Source organism: Muntiacus reevesi, chromosome X (genome assembly GCF_963930625.1).
Source record: "Muntiacus reevesi chromosome X, mMunRee1.1, whole genome shotgun sequence".
Taxonomy (NCBI): domain Eukaryota; kingdom Metazoa; phylum Chordata; class Mammalia; order Artiodactyla; family Cervidae; genus Muntiacus; species Muntiacus reevesi.
Genome location: NC_089271.1, coordinates 43,387,317 through 43,404,797, shown reverse-complemented (window position 1 = coordinate 43,404,797; position 17,481 = coordinate 43,387,317). Strand labels below are relative to the sequence as shown.

General features: G+C 42.9%; 1 protein-coding gene across 1 annotated transcript in view; it reads left to right on the top strand.

The window, feature by feature from the left end:
- Positions 1-17,481, top strand: part of DIPK2B (divergent protein kinase domain 2B) — a 44,986-nt gene that overhangs the window by 12,969 nt on the left and 14,536 nt on the right. The gene's annotated exons all lie outside the window — the stretch shown is intronic.

Genomic DNA, 17,481 nt, shown 5'->3' with positions numbered 1-17,481 from the left:
TAGGGTGACCAACCATCTGATTTTCTTGACACTAGACTTGTTTCAGCCCTGAAAGTCTCACATTCTGTGAAAGCCCTCAGTTCCAGGAAAAATGGAACAGTCGATCACCCCACCCCTTCCCAACAGTAACCATTCTGAACTAAATCACCATAAATCAGTTTTATCTGGTTTTGAACTTCATTTAAATGGAATCACACAGCACATCTTCAACATGTTGTCAAGCTATTTAACCATACTGTTGCATGAATCAGTAGCTTGTTTTTCATTGCAGTAGACTATTCCATTGTATGATGAAGTCAGTTTATTCATTCTAATGTTGAAGAACATCTGTGTTGTATTTAGTTTGGGTTATTGTAAATTAAAACTTCTGCAAACATTCTTATCTATGTCAGTTGGTGAACACAAGCATACAGAAGGGATATTTTTGGGTCATATTGTATACCTATGGACAGATTTAGTCAATACTGCCCAACAGTTTCCCAAAGTAGTTGTACTGATTTCTTTCTATAAGCAATGGAAGACAGAATTCCATGGTTCCACATTTTCATCACATTTGATATTGTTAGTTTTTCATTTTAGTCATCTTGGTGAGTGTCTACCAATATCTCATTATGTGAGCTGAATTTGTATTTTTCTCATAACTTACAATATAAAGATCCTTTTCATATACTTATCAGCTCCTCTGATTTCACCTTTTGAAAACTGTTGGCATATGTTGTTTGTCCATTTTTTGGGGGGCTGTCTCTCTCATTGCAAAAGTTACGTTTATATTCTGGATACAAGACTTTTTGTTGGATATATGTATTACAAATATCTTCTCCCAGCCCATGGCTTGCCTTTTCACTGTCCTAAGGGTACCTTTTGATAAATTGACATTCTTAATTTAAATGAAGTCCAGTTTATTAATTATTTTAAATGGCCTAATTTTCCCATGGTCACAAAGGTATTCCCCCATTTACTTCTGAAGTTTTCATATATTATCTCTCATACATAGCTCACTAATTTTATGTTCTGCTTTGCCCAGTTTGGGGTTAAATCCAGTCAGTAACTTCCTAATTTCAGACACTGTATCTTGTATTTCTAAACACCAATTTAACTTTTTTCATAGATTCTAATTCTCTATTGAAATTCTCTCCCTTTCGTTATTTCTGTCTGTCTTTTCCTCTATTTTCTTGAAATCTTAATCATAGTTACTTTGACTTCTATACTTGCTAACTTTAATATCTGGATTATCTCTAGTTCTACTTCTGCTTTTATTGGTTGTTTTCTTTTTTCTTTATTTTGCTTTATTTTTGATTGCGATGGGTCTTCATTGCTGCATGGGCTTTTTTCTAGTTGCAGCAAGTGGGAGCTCCTCTTTGTTGCGGTGCATGGGCTTCTCCTTGCAGTGGATTCTCTTGTTGCAAAGCACAGGCTCTAGTCATTCGGGCTTCAGTAGTTGCAGCGTGTGGGCTCAGTAGTTGTAGCTCGAGGACTTGAGAGTTGCTCTGTGGCATGTGGAATCTTCTCAGACCAAGGATTGAACTCATGTCACTTGCATTGCAAGGCAGATTCTTAACCACTAGACCACCAGGGAAGCCCCTCTTTTTCTTGATTATCGGGGAAAGGCTACCCATTCCAGTATTCTGGCCTAGCGAATTCCGTGGACTGTATAATCCATGGGGTCGCAAAGATTTGGACACAACTGAGTGACTTGCACTTCCACCATTGGAATGGAATGGAGGGCAACAGGTTACTGGTGTGTTTATTACTCTTAAATCTCACAGTCTAGTAGAAGTGAAGTATATAATAACTGTAATACAATGAAGTAAGTGTTCTTTTGGGGTAACTTTTCATTATATGCTGGATTTTAAGGATAACACATGGAAGAGGCTCTAAATTATGTTATCTTCTCCTAAAGACTACTGAGCTTTGTTCTAGCAGCCAATGAAATTGATCACCTAAATCCAGGGTTTCCCAATCTTGTCATTATTGACTCTCGAGGCTGGATCATTCTTTGTTGGGGGGATAGAGCTGGGGCTGTTCTGTACATTGTAAGATTATAGCAGCATTCACAGCCCTCATCCACTTGGTACCAGTAGCATCACAACTCCCAGCGGTGACAATCCAAATTGTTTCCAGATGTAGTCAAATGTCCCCTGGGGAACAAAATTGCCCCTAGTCAAGAACTGCTGCCTTAATTCTGTTGAGATTGGGTTTGGGACTTTGTTACTGCAGGTCTCTTTCAGTTTCATCCTTACTCCTAGGACATAGTCCTTGCTGATAGAAAGTGAAAGTGAAGTTGCTCATTTGTGTCCAACTCTTTGCGACCCCATGGACTGTAACCTACCAGGTTCCTCCATCCATGGGATTTTCCAGGCAAGATACATGAGCCTTAATACTAGAATGTGGACTTTCTGAGGTCCAGTCAAAAGCCCAGGGTGCCCACTGGGAAGTCTAGCCCAAACCCCCATCTCCCCAGCACTATGTGGCCTCTAAACTCTCTGCTCAGTGATACAGCCATCTAATGTGGCCCTAGAGTCCCACCCTGCTCCTATGCAGTTTAGGAGTTGGCCAAAGATCTGAAGGAAAACTGTGTTTCACATACTTTTAAGGTGCTCCTTCTCTGTGACTTTCCCTGTATAGGACCTTGCCCCCCAGATTCTAGCTACTCAAGTAGCCTCAAATCCTGCTCGCTGGTTCTTCTACCTAGCAGGATCCTGAAGTGCAGCTTGGAACGTGTCCTCAGGGGGAAAGACAGAGAGATAGGGGGCTCAGCTCACATGCATCCTTTCTCTCAAGGATCACTGCCTTATGTTGGTCATGGTTCAATGCCCACAGTTGTCTTACATATTTTGTCCAGGTGTTAGAGCTATTTCCATCACAAGGGTAAGCCTGATACCACTTACTCTGTCATGGCCAGAACTAGAAATCTCAAAATGATTTCCAGGAGAGGAAAAAGCTAGTGCTATTGCATTCATATATCCAAATCCAAATATAACTATGAAAGCCATCTTCCTTTCTTTTGAAAATCTCACCTTATTCTAAAAAGCTTTGGCATTTTGGATACTATTTCAAGGCTGAAGAAAGCCTGGGAATACCTGTGGCTTTCAGCCCAGCACATGTGAAAGGAATCAAACCTGTCATGGGAGCCAGTGGAGAATCTGACTTAATAACAGAGTTATAACAGACCAGAAAACCACTTTCTATAGAGTACATGGCATTGGGTTTTTTCTCTTTTCTTTTCTTTCTTTTTCTTTCTTTTCTTCTTTCCTTTCTTCTTTCCTCCTTTCCTCACCCACCCCCCCCCCCTTCTTTCTCTCTTTCGTTCTGTTTTTGCCTCTTCAACCAGACAGAGGGCCACTTGAGGGTAGGGACTGCATCTTATTCATCAATATCTTCCCTCACACATGTCTAACATGAGGTAGACACTTCATAAATCTTTGGGGAATGAAGGAGTGATCAAATGAGTGAATGAACAGGACTTCATTCACCAATCATTATTCATGGCTTCAGAGTGACTCTCAATCCACACCTGTGCTAACTCTGCAGTTGATCAACTCTGGAGGCCATCAGATTTCAGAGTCTCGGTAAGTCGCATTTTTCCCCAAGAGAGCATCTTTCCTGGCATGACTCAGGTGTTAGCAAGCCTGAAAGTCCCATGGTTCCTACTCCTTGGAATATGACTCTTGATACCAAAAATGTCTACCTAATTTGGGTGAGGAGGGATGGTGACACAGTTAATTATTAGCTTCTCTAGGGTTTAATATCTCCATAGTTATCTTGGGAGAGAGACAGCTGAGGCATTTTGACCCAAAGCATACAAGGAAGAAATAGATGGTGGGCCTCTTGCAGAGAAGGAGGAGGAGTGGTCCCTCCAGAGGCTTGTCTGATAGGCTGGCTCAAGCACTTCTAAGGACAGCACCTCAAAGAGAAGGTAATATACCAAATACATTTAGGATGGTTGGGGTCCAGTGAAATACTTCAGTCAGGTTGAAGAAAAGTCACCAAGAGAGAAGCAAAGAAGCCAAGGGTGATGTGGTGCCTTTGGAATGTATCAATGTGACCAAGCGCAAGTTGTTCAGTCATGTCCCACTCTTTGAGACTCCATGTTCTGTCCATGGGATTCTCCAGGCAAGAATACCAGAGTGGGTTACCATTCCCTTCTCCAGGAGATCTTCCTGACCCAAGGATCGAACCCGGGTCTCCTGCATTGCAGGCAGATTCTTTACCATCTGAGCCACCAGGCAAGCCCTATAAGCTGAACTACATTTCCCAGAGTTCTCTTCTTTCATGTTTCCGGTTAGAGCAACTACAGAGATTCTATTAGGACTTTGAGAGAGTGGAAGGGCAATAGTGGCCATTCTGTGGCTCACACACATTGTTGTCCCAGCTCCCCTCACTGGGGTGAGGCAGCAGCCAGGCCTGAAACTCTGCTTTCTCTTGGTTCCTCCTTCAGCTTCTCTGACTCCAGGGTAGGGTTAGCTCCACACCAAAAGGCCCCAGCTTCTGCAGGTCTTGACACCATCAAACTCAAGGGCAATAAGAACTGACATAGGTTTCAGTCCATCCTCATGAGCTCCATCCATCTTGTGCTTATGGATTCAACCCTGTCCTTGATCTTCCCCCATTTTGCATGTCTTTCCTTCTCAAGTGTCCGCCTATGGACTTCAAGCTCCAGTATCATATAGGAGAACAACTGCCTTCCAGAGACTATTTAACCTACTTGTACAATTCTGCAAGTTCAAATCCTGTTTTTAAAAAAATCTAGTGATTCTGCTTCTCTGATTGAACTCTGACTGATATAGGTGGTACAACCTCAACAGAGGTATGTGCTAAGTCACTTTAGTCATGTCCGACTCTTTGTGAACCCATGGACTATAGCCCACCAGGCTCCTCTGTTCATGGGGATTCTCTAGGCATGAATACTGGAATAGGTTGCCATTTCCTTCTCCAGGGGATCCTCCAAACCCAGGAATCAAACCTACGTCTCTTATCTCTCCTGCATTGGCAGGTAGGTTCTTTACCACTAGTACCACCTGGGAAGAGGCGAATCTTCCTGCAATGCAGGAGAACCCAGTTCAATTCCTGGGTCAGGAAGATTCCCTGGAGAAGGGATAGACTACCCACTCCATTATTCTTGGACTTTCCTGGTGGCTCAGATGGTAAAGAATCCACCTGCAATGTGGGATACCTGGGTTCTATCCCTGGGTTGGGAAGATCACCTAGAGGAGGGCATGGCAACCCACTCCAGTATTCTTGCTTGGAGAATCCCCATGGACAGAGGAGCCTGGTAGGCTACAGTCCATGGGGTCACAAAGAGTTTCACACAATTGAGTGACTAAGTACACACACACACACACACACACACACACACACACACACACACACACACACACACATACACACATACACACACACCCCAGGACTTCCATTTCATTGAGTTTCTATGAACCTCTCCCCACTGGGAAAAGCAGGTCAGTTCAGAGCAGCTGGGGTTAAAAACTAGCCTGGTAACCCCTTCCTCCAGGCAAGCTTGAGGCTGGTTTGAAGGTTTTCCTGATAATCAGAATTCTATCTGAGCTTCCTGAACCACCAGACCTTTGCACAGCAGAAGCCACTGAGCTTCAGTGGAAATTTCTGCAAGTCTGCATGCACAAATGAGTTGTCGGAAGCACTTGGTTTCCTATCTTTTGATTTAAAAAGAAAGCGAGAAACAAAAAAACAGCAACCTATGAAATGAAATGGCCCAGTGGAGAATTATGACCAACCTTGGCGTACCTGAATCAAAATGACAAACCATGAAATAATGTGTTTTACTCTGTGTCAGCTGCCCTACCTGTCCCAACTATCAGCTGAATTGCCTGCCTCAATGCTTATTTCATCTGCCACAATGAAAATCTTGGAGCAGGCCACAAAGACTTCAGTGGCAAAGCCTCTGGGACCCTGGAATGGAGGAAGGTGGAGGACGAGGTGGGAAGAAAGAGATAGACTCTTATAAGAGGAAAAAGCTAGTTACCACTTCCACCAGCAGGGTTACTCAAGGTGTTGACTACCTCATAGAAGAAGATGCCATGATCGCCACCAAGGGAGCCTCTGGCTGCCAAAGGTTTGACAGTAAGAGACACAGTAAGGGACAGTAAGCAAGAGGAGGTAGCCCTGACCAGGGCAGATCTGCCAGAGAATAAATGAAGAGTGTCTGGGCAAAGCCATGAAAGTGAGAATAAGATGTAACTGTGGAGAGTGGCAAATGTCACAACCCATGATTATAGGATGTGTCAAGAGCAGTGGGTGGATGTTGTAATGGTGGGTCTGGGGCAGGGGGGTGGGAAGTTACATTTTATTCTGTAAGACAGTGGTTCTCACACTTGAGCAAGCATCAGAATCCCCTGGAGAGTTGGTTAACACCGACATTGCGGGGTCCTACCCCCACAGCTCTGGGACAGGGTTTCAAAATTGGCATTTCTAAAAAAAGTGATTTAAAAACAGTGGCTCTTTCCACAAATGGGACCTAAAAGTGGTGTGCGGGGCAGATGGGCAAGGGAGTGAGGTCAGTGAGGCTGTGTGGCAGAAATAAGGCAGGACCCCCAAAACACAGCTGCTGGTGAAGAAAGTAGGGAGGAGAGGCTGAGTTTCAATGCGAGAAAGCAGTACCATCTGACCTGGAACTTAGGCCTGAGTTCAAATCCTGACTCCACCGCTAAGTAGGGTTCCTCAGTGGAAGACAGCTCATAGTCAGAAGCCTGTTAGGTGGGTGCTGATCTGAGAGGAGAATCAACCAAGTGATCTTTAGTGGACTGGCCACCTGCCCATGGGTTGCAGGAGGCCACGGGCTGTACACCCTCTTCCCCCAACCACAAAGCCAACTCCTGACCCTTGGATTTCCTGTCTGAGTGACCAGTGTAACCAATCCCTATGTCTGCTTGGCAACTCCAAATAGGGGACAAGATGATAACACTCATTCCCTAACCCTTCTCTCTGAAGTTCCTTCCATAGCTCCCTCACCAGGGTTTCTTGGGGTTTCCAACTGTTTTTTCCAAATTTAAAGACAGTCCTGGGTCAACAATAGTCACAGCATGGAATTCATTTGTTTGACCCTCCAAAGGCTACCTTGTTTCCTACTCAGAGATCCAACTTATTGTGAAATTTAGGGAAGGGGAATATTACCATTGACCCTGTTGATCTCTGGAACTGATAACACTGCCTTATGTTTACAAAGCACTCCACAGCATGTAAAACAAAATGAGATGTTTATCATGCTTTCAGGAAAGTCACATCAGGTATCTATAAAGTCCAGAGAGCCAGTTAGAGTCAGGCAATGGAATGACGTATCTGGACCATAAAGAAAGCTAGTGCCAAACAACTGATGCTTTTGAACTGTGATGTTGGAGAAGAGTCTTGAGAGTCCCTTGGACTGTAAGGAGATCAAACCAGTAAATCCTAAAGGAAATCAACCCTAAATATTCATTGGAAGGACTGATGCTAAAGCTGAAACTCCAATACTTTGGCCACCTGATGCACAGAACCAACTCATTAGAAAAGACCCTGATGCTGGGAAAGATTGAGGGCAGGGGGAGAAGCAGGTGACCAAGGACGAGATGGTTGGATGACATCACCAACTCAAGGGACATGAGTTTGAGCAAACTTCGGGAGATGGTGAAGAACAGAGAATCCTGGTGTGTTGCAGTTCATGGGGTGGCAAAGAGTTGGGCACGACTTAGTGACTGAACAACAACCATCATACCCTCATGAGAGATGAGGAAACAGCCTCAGAAAGGGAAAGAGATTTGCCTAAAGGCATACCCTTGGGCCAGCTAAGCCCAGGGGGGGCACAAACTGGGGGAGAGGTGACTGAGGTCACAAATAGACACAGCATAATACATGCTGGAGGTCACATTGATGACAGCACAACTTGACATGGTGAATCAAAGACGGAAGAGATCAGCCATTAAGATAAGAAAGTTGAAAACAGCTCCAGATATTCTAACCTGGAAGACTGGGAGAAGGGTCACTAACAGAAGTGAGAAAACTGGGAAAGGTCCTATCTTTGGGGTAAATAATAGCAAATAGTCATAAAGCCCTTCCCATGTGTCAGACACTTTTCCCAAAGATTTGACCTTCACAATACCCTGATGAGGTGGGTACCATAATTATTAGAGTAACCATACATTCAGGTTTGCCAGAGACAGTCTCAGCATATGCCAGCTGTCCTGATCTAATAACAAGTATCGTCCCTTTCACTCTCAAAACTATCCAGGTTTAGAAGATAAGTCAAAGAGTACCCTTAATTATTATCCCTCAGTTACACACGAGGAAACTAAGGCATAGATCATTTGAGGAAATTTTTCCAGGTCATGTGGTTGTTAAGTGACAGAGCTGGCATTAGAGGTAACTTGCCTCTAAAAGACATGCTTGTAACTATTTTGTCATGTGCACGTGTTAAGTCGCTTCAGTCGTGTCTGACTCTTCAGTCTTCAGACTCTTTGTAACCCCATGGACTGAAGCCCACCAGGCTCCTCTGTCCATGGGATTCTCCAGGCAACAAGAATACTGGAGTGTGTTGCCATTCCCTTCTCCAGGGAATCTTCCCAAACCAGGGATTGAACATGCGTCTCTTATGTCTCCTGAATTGTCAGGCAGGTTCTTTACCACTAGCACCACCTGGGAAGCCTCACTGCGTCTCAAAGTTGGTAGTGAATCCAGTTTTTCACCTTTGTAGTTGGGTTGCCAGCTATCCAGGCAAAGACCCCTACCCAGGCCAGTGGATTCCAGCATGAAATGAGGGGAGAGCAGGCAGTGGCCTGGAGAGGTTAGATATAAAGAAGATCCACCAGAAGGTGCTGCTAGAAGCAGGAGACAGGATAAAGCCACATAACCACCCAAGGGGGATCCCAGCAGGGAATCTGCATTACTCCTGTCCTGGGAATCCTCTTCATCGATTTAAACAGAACTTCTCAAACATTCCATCAGGGCTTAACCCAGGAACTCCAGGAGTATCAAGAATCTAAACAAATAGAAACCCCACCCAAGGAAAAGATGTTGCGAAGCTAGAGGCTCTGTTTTGTGTGGAAGCGAGAGCTTTGTCAGAGACAGGCGTTCCTGTGCAAGGGAAATGTTTTATAGCCCTCGTCCCACCCAACCAAGTCTGTTTAGTTTTTTATTTAATGTTGTTTTAACATCTAGTCACCCCTCCGAGGTATGTTATCCACTCTGAGGTGGTCCAAGGCAAACTCCAGATTCTGGATCCACTCTTGGTTGATCCCCTGTCCTTGCTTCTACCCTTTGTGACTAGCTTTCCTTCAAGGACTGAACTGCAGGGAACCTAAATTGATCGGTACCAGAGAGAAGCTTCTGGGGGCGGGGGAAGGGGCCTATCATAAAGCTACCATAGCTTATGGATTTCAAAGCAAAACTGAAATGATTTGGGGACCATCTATTGTACAAAATAACCTCCCTTCTCCAGTACCAATAACAGTGGCTGAGACAAGCTGTGTCATAAGGTAACATAAAAGACTGTTTTATGAGGACATTTTTGGATGCTTTACCTTTGAAAATCATCCGTATGGTTTCTCCAAGATAATCACTGTGGTGGCCAGCATTTGTAGAATGAAAAGTTAGCAAACCAAAAACCTCACATCAAGTCTGTGTTTCAGATTAAAAACAAAACAAAACCAGGAAGCTCTTTAATAAAAGGTGGGAGAAAAAAATCCATCTACTGGAGTAAGAAAAGAACCATGAGCTGTTTCTCTTAATATCATAAGCCAAACAGGGATTTTCATTGTTTTGAATACAATGCAGCTTGAAGAAATGTTCAAGTAACTTTTGGCTTAATTATCCACAACCAATACAGTTATTGAATTGTCATTGTTCTAATCAAGACACACGGATTAACTCTGATACATAAAAAATAATAATTAACCTAACCCTGCTTCACAAGCATATTTAACAACTAAATCCTGTGAAAAGTGTTGAGTCGTGCAACCAGAAAGACAACTCACACGTTTATTAACCCTAGAACTTTCTCTTCTCCCTGGGTACTAGGAGCTTGACAAAAATAAATTCACTAAATGTAAAAACTCATTTGTTCAAGATTTCCCTCAGCTTTCCAAACTGAACTGGCCAGAGAAACCTTCTTACTGGAAAAGCTAACTTCAGATCTTTTTATTCCTGGCATCACTACATGTGTGTATTCATACATACCCACACAGAACAATGGTGGCCTCTGTGAGCAGCAATATGATTTTTTTTTTTTTACTTTCATACTGTATACTTCCATAGTGTTTGCGTATCTCACAATGAACAAGCTCGAGATGGCAAACTTTGGAAATGTCTATCCACTTGGTGCATGGAAAAAAGTACACAGACTGACCATTCTTTACAGACAGCATGGGCACCGCCTGTGTTCTGATCCACTGATGGGGAAGAGGGTGGTATGGTAGCCTTTACCCTTGGAAGGAGTAAGGAGGGGAATAAAGTGATTGGAGTCAGCACATCTGATATCTTCAGATGTGTGCCATAATTTGCAAACATAATTTTTGTCTTATTTTTACATTTTTTAAAGCTTAGGACCAAAGAACAGATCCTATCTGAAAAGTGAAAATCAACTCTCATTTCAACATGAAGCTCTCCATTAGTCAGTTGTATGTGTCCTTGGAAAGAAGCTCAGATTCCTGAATTAAACTGTGCTTTTAGTTAGCACTGTGACCGTAACTTGCTGACTTCCGATCTAAAAGGGAAACCAACTTCTTGTCTTAGATTTTTCTTTCTAAGAGCATCTAGTGTTCTTTCTTCTACACATTTCCACCAGAACAAGTGTATTCAATGGTGTAAATTTTTGCCTTTTTAAAAAAAATAATATTGGCTATATTCCCTGTGATGTATACAATGTACCCTTGTAGTTTATTTTATGCATAATAGTTTGTACCCTCTTAATCCCCGACCCCTGTATTGCCACTCCCTACTTCCCTCTCCCTACTGGTAACCACTAGTTTGTTCTCTATATCTGTGTCTTTTTTCATATTCACTATTTCATTATGCTTTTTTTAGATTCCACATGTAAGTGACAAATCATGTAGTTGTCTTTCTCTGACCTACTTATTTCACTTAGTATATTGCCTTCCAAGGGCTTCCCAGGTGGGTAAAGAATCCACCTGCCAATGCAGGAGATGTAAGAGACACAGGTTGTATCCCTGGGTCAGGAAGATATCCTGGAGGAGGGCATGGCAACCCACTCCAGTATTCTTGCCTGGAGAATCCCATGGACAGAGGAGCCTGGGGGGCTGCAGTCCATAGGGTCACACAGAGTCGGACACAACTGAAGGGACTTAGCATGCAATACCCTCCAAGTTCCTCCATGTGGCTGCAAATGGCAAAATTTCATTCTTCTTTTATGGCTGAGTAGTATTGCATTGTATACACACACATACACACACACACACACACACACACACCACTTTATCCATTCATCTGTTGATGGACACTTAGGTTGCTTTGTAAATCTTTGCTTTTCAAGTAGCATTTACTTAGGAGAAACAGCTAAAAACCATCCAGAACTAAGTGAGATCATTACTATGGGAAATGAACTTGAAGATAATATGCACCCATAAGCAACATGGTCTTTAACAAGCTACTTCCCTTTCTTGTTCCTTACCTCAGTATTTTCATCTGAAAAATGGGAATATTTTACCAGATCCCTTGATAATGCAGTCTACCATTTGCACTGACCAGCACAAGCTGCAAAAATTAAGGTTACTGCATTTCCAACAAATCCTTTAAGCTCCTTTCAAAATCAATCACTTTGAATTTCCAGGAGCATCACAGAGCAAGAAAGAGCTAAAGGCTAAGAGTCCTTGTATGCCAGGATAATATCTGTGAAAAGGCTTGCCATATGGCCTGACATGTAGAACTTCCAGAAAGTGTTATCCTCCTTTCCCGAACTGTGTCCCACCAACCATGGCTTGGAACTTAAGTCCTAGAGCAATTCTGGCAAGGTTATTGAAGGTCCACATAACTTCTAAGTTGTGGTCTGCTTTGAGGAAACCCCCTTCCTGCTCTCTTGACTCTCTTATCTCTGGCTCCTAGGGAGGAACAACAAGTACAACTCTTTTAACTTTTTAAGGACCTCCATCAGAGTCACAAAGTCAATTGTCTAGCAATTTCGCTTTCATGCTTTCGTTCTGGTAAGAACCCTTTACATGAGGACACCGCTGATTGCTGGTGATTTTGTTGAGCAAACACAGGCAAGGATGTGGATTTAAGCCAACTGAAGGTCAAACAGCTCATTGGGGAAGTTACTTCTGGTGTACTCAGATTTCACTAGAAGCTTCAAAAGTGAAAGCAAATCTAGATTTCCTTCTCAGTTGCTATTGTTTCCGCAGAAAGCAAGTGCTTTTCCCTTGGCACCAGTGTATAATATGTGTGTGTATATATCATATATATGTAATGCATATATTGTATTTTGATAGTATATTATACAAATATACAATATTAATAATTTGTTAACCAATATTAATACAGTATAAATTGTTAATTAATATAAATTTTATACAAAATAATTATATGTAATATATATGACATATATGATATATTTGTGCACACACACATATACATATATAAACAGATTTATTTTAAGAAATTGGCTTATGAGATTGAGGAGACTGCCAAGTCCAAAATCCATAGGACGGGCCAGCAGACTGGAGATCCTTGTGCAGTACCTGATGTTATAGTCCACAAGTGGAATTTCTTCCTTTTCAGGGAAACTTTAGTTTTGCCCTTAAAGTCTTTCAACTTCTTGGATCAGGCCCATTCACATTATCAAATATAATCTCACCTCCTTTAAGTCAACCGACTGTAGATGTTAACCTCCTGTACAAAGTTTCTTCACAGCAACACCTAGATTAGTGTTTGATTGAATAACTGGGCACCACAGCCTAGCCAAGTTGACACATAAAACTGACCATCACAATGATATACCCGTTCTATTTCACTGATTCTTTTATAGACTGTGGTAGAGAAGCTTGACAATCACTCAGTACCACCTTGCACTGAAGGTCCCTGTAAAGTGACAATGCAGCAGAGCAAAAGCCTGGTCACTATCACTGCACCATGAAGACCCTGACCTACCAATGGCACCAAACAGGAAATACAAGGATGAGGAAACTGGGCATGATGAGGGAGGGGCAACAGGAGCTCAGGGTTTGGTTTTCTTTTTGTCTTTCACTGGAAGGTGATGTGTTAGCCCTGTTGCCCATATATAGAGAATGGAGTAGTGACTTGGAATAATAAGTCATTATTTTATTGGAAAATGTCCTACTTCTGTTTGCCATTGGCCAATATCATTGTGGGCTTGCACTCGGCCACCACACAACAAACAGAAGTTTACAGAGCCCCACTCTGTAAGTGGGACCTTGGGAAGCAGCTGCCTCCACCTTTAAGGGAGATTGGAGTACCAGATGGTTTTAAAGCCTATTTTGGTGATAATTCTAGAAGTGGCCCTGAAACTTTTCAGCAAATATATCAGTTATTTATTGCTGAATGACCCACTTCAAAATTAGGGGCTTAAAACAACAGCAATCATCAGTTTTCCTCATGAATATTCAATTTTGGTAGGGCTTGGTAGGAAAACTCCCGAAGCCCCACACAGCATCAACTAGGATTGATGCATTGGAGGAGCCATTCCCAACATGGCTCAGTCACTTGTCTGGCAAGTAGAGCTGGCTGTCAACTAGTTACTCAGCTGAATGAGGGCTAAGGATCTTGCTTTTTCTCCAAGTAGCCTGGGTTTCTGTACAGCATGGTGGTTGGGTACAAGAGAGAGCCAAGTAGAAGTTCTATCTCCTTTTATAGCCAAGGCTCAGAAACCATATAGCATCACTCCCATAAACTTTCCAGTCACTGGAAGTGAGTCACCAAAGCTAGTCCATACTCCAGGGGAGGAGAACTAGACTCCACCTGGATGGGAGACATGTCTAAGTGTTTGTGAACATGTTTTAAAATCATCTCCACAAACAATACCTCCAGTGTCCACTCTCATGTTGACTACTAACTCTGACACCTCATTTTCTTTGACCTCCCTCTCCCACTCAGCCAATCACCAAGAGCTGTGAATTCTACTACCTACAAATACTTTCAAATCTTTTCATTCTCTCATCACACAACTGGACCACTGCACATTCTTAACTGACCTTGCTACCTCCATTCTTTTCTTCTATGATATTTAGGATTAGGTTCAGCTGCATGTGAGAAAAATCCAAGTAACAGTGGCTTAAACAAGATCAAAATATGCATCTCTTTTACATAAAAGAAATGGATACATAGCTGTCCAGGGCAGATATAATGGCTCTGTGATTGTCAGGCATCCAGCCTACTTTCATTTTGATGCTCCACAACCCTCAGCGTGCCCTGGTCCAAGATCGCTGCACAAGCACCAGCCATCACTTCCACAATCAGGAAAAGAAAAAGGAGTAAGGAAAAATACGCCCACTCCCTTTAAGGGCCTTTCTCAAAAGTTTCTATTTATTGTACAATCCATCACCCCCCTTTCCCTATGCATTAAAATTCCTCATTTATCCCCTTTCCCCCTCATATTCCTTTCTACTGTTTTTCTGACAAAAATGAGCCTTTTCCTCTTTGTGACTCTATGAGTCACAAAGGGGGGGAGGGGGAAATCACCCCCCTCCAGGACCTGGCTCCACTCTTGGTTTCTCTTTTCTTCTGCTCTTTTCTGGTGCTCTTTTTGTCAGTCGGGTGTGGGTAATAGGACAGCTGTGGGCTTTTGGGGACCTTTAACTGTTTTGTTTTTTCCTTTTCATTTATAAAAACAATAAACATTCAATTTCAGAGAACCAAAAATTCCACCTTCCCACCAAACACTACTAAGGGGTTTGTTTTCTGCTCCAAACCTTTTCTGTTTTTCTTTCTCTCTTGGTATTGCTTTTAAAAGCTAATGAATTTCTTTCCTCCCACTTCCCACCCTTTCCCACCCCTCTAGGTTGTTACAGAGCCCCAGTTTGAATTCCCTGAGTCATACAACAAATTTTCACTGGCTATTTTACTTATGTTAGTGTATATACTTCCATGCTATTCTCTCCATATACCTATGACTAATTCGTGTTGCTGTATGACAGAAATCAACCTAATATTATAAAGCAATTATCCTTCAATTAAAAAAATAAAAAAATGAATTTCTTTAAATAAATAAAGTTTTTAAAGTGTGAAAAAAAAAATTTCTTGGCAATTCCAAGAATGGAATCTTTATTCCATGCAGTCATAGCATCACTAAGGTTTTTGCACATCTTGTTACTTCTGCACAGATACCCTCCCTCCCCCCTCTTTGCAGGCTCACTCTATGCTTGCTTCAGGCCTCCACTCAGACTTCACTGTCTTCCAAGAAGCCTTTGAGGGGCCCACAAATATGTTTTGATTTCTTTCAAAATCAGAAGAAAAATAATCTTTTAGGTCTAAGAACATGTTTGAATGTGTAATATTAATGTATTTGTCTTTATACCAATGCAGTTGTAAAATATCATTTTAACCATTTTTTATGGAGGAAGGGGCCCATGAAAACAAAGGATTTTGTACCAACACCTCCAAAAGTTTTAGTGTGTCCCTGCATCCATGGGCTCCCACAGATCCCTGACCTCAGGCCGGTCATTAGCACTCCCTGCACCATATAGTAACTGCTGGGCCTTTGATGGTCTCGCCCACTTGGTGGCTCAGATGATAAAGAATCTGCCTGCAATGCAGGAGACCTGGGTTTGATCCCTGAGTCAGGAAGATCCCCTGGAGAAGGAAATGGCAACCCACTCCAGTATTGTTGCCTGGAGAATTCCATGGACAGAGGAGCCTGGTGGGCTACAGTCCATGGGGGTCACAGAGAGTAGGACACGACTGAGCAACTAACAACTGTCAACTGCCCAGTTGACAGGCCTGGAAGGGCAGTGTCTGCTGTGGTCCCCATTACATCCACAGTGCCTAGAATACAGCCTGGTCTTTGGTGGATTCTCTGCAAACATTGATAGGTGAATGAATGAATGAGTGTTCTGAGCTTACTCAAATACAGAGTTACAAACCCAGTAAAGATAAGGATGCAGGTCCTACCTGGCTCCACCTACCTACCTCTCACCTGGTGTACTAAATACTAGGTATGTGTGACCTGAGGGAACTCACTTAATCTCTCTAAATCTCAGTATTGCCATCCACAAATTGGGAGCAATAGTAGTACCTACCTTATTAGGTTCTTGGAAGAAGGAAATGAAAGAACATACTACCTGTGAGAATCTTAGAACAGCTCCTGTTGTATAGTAAGCACTCAATAATTATTACCTACTATTATCATTGTTTTATGGCCAATACCTCTCCCAGAGGTATTTTTTATTTACGAATCAGCTCTTGGAAAAGAGAAGAAATTACTTACCTCTAACCCTAACCACCAGGCTTCTCAGGTGGCTCAGTGGCAAAGAACCCGCCTGCCAATGCAGGACACATAAGAGACATGGGTTCGATCCCTGGATTGGAAAGATTCCCTGGAGGAAGGCATGACAACCCACTCCAGTATTCTTGCCTGGAAAATCCCATGGACAGAGGAGCCTGGCAGACTACAGTCCATAGGGTCACACAGAGTCAGACATGACTGAAAGTGACTTAGCACACATGCACACACACAACCCTAACCACCACCCCTGCCCCAACAATGACTATCTTTAATGGCAGAATTTTAGGCCATGTAGGAAAAGATTTTCAGAAGCAAAGAGATTGCCTCATAGCTTCAAATCATCTTCTATGGTCTCCACCTGGGTAGTTTATTAGGTTGAGGGAGGGGCAAGACCTACCACAGGGGAAAAGGCCTAGATGTTGGCATCTATCAGATTGGGTTCAGTCCTAGCTTAGGGTGTTGTAACAGAAGACCATAGACTAGGTGAGCTAAAAACAAAATTGTATTTCTCACAGTTCTGGAAGCTGGGAAATCCAAACTCAAGCTGCTAGCCAATTGATTCCTAGTGAAGTCTCTCTTCCTGGTTTGCAGACAGCCATCTCCTCATGGTCTCCTTGAGGTGATGGAGAATAGAGAGGGAGCAAGTTCTCTCAGGCCTCTTCTTGTAAGGTCACTAATCCCATTCATGAGGGCTCCACCCTCAAGACCTGGTTACCTCTCAAAGGCCTCACCTCCTAATACCATCACATTAGGGATTAGGGTTTCAACACATGAATGAGGTGCAAGAGAGGGGCAAACATTGCAGTACACAACAGGTTCAAATCCTGAATCCAACCCTTCCAACACTAACCTGCAAACTTCTAATTTCTGAGTTGCAAAATTGTGGAGACACAGAGGCTCCGAAACTCCTACTAGGAGTTTGCTAGGGATGCACTGCCTGCCTAGCACCCTCCTACATGACCTCAGGATCTCTCAGTCCTTTCTCCTCAATGCCAGCTCTCACCCATGTACCCCACTCAGGCCCCTCTCACTCCACTGCCTAGGGGTACTCTGCTCCATACCCCACAGGG